Source organism: Rhagoletis zephyria, unplaced genomic scaffold (assembly GCF_001687245.7).
Source record: "Rhagoletis zephyria isolate East Lansing unplaced genomic scaffold, Rhagoletis_zephyria_1.1 Rzeph_scaffold_00160, whole genome shotgun sequence".
Taxonomy (NCBI): domain Eukaryota; kingdom Metazoa; phylum Arthropoda; class Insecta; order Diptera; family Tephritidae; genus Rhagoletis; species Rhagoletis zephyria.
Genome location: NW_016157244.1, coordinates 2,875 through 3,234, shown reverse-complemented (window position 1 = coordinate 3,234; position 360 = coordinate 2,875).

Sequence of the window (360 nt, the reverse complement as noted above, 5' to 3'; positions counted from 1 at the left end):
TTCTACTACCATTTACGCAACAAGGGATTGCATTCTTGCCCTTTCTCTGTCCTTCGTAAATGCAACCTTTTGTAAGGGAGTGTCAAACCGCAGCTGTCAATAATTATCTAACCTTGTATTATTGAATCATGGCAGAATATGTGCAAATGGCAGCAGGACTGTGTGACGTAACTGGGGCTACCGCCCCAGTGATGTAACCTTGGGAAAGGATGAGGTAACTAGAATTCCCTTACTGTGTGGTAAACCTGGGGCTGGCGCCCCAATGATGTCTATTTTGGTTGGCCATAAAGGAAAGCCAACTGCACCTTTCTGCGTAGGCGGCCTTCGGCCGCACTTAGGGATTATAACCCTCACTACGTA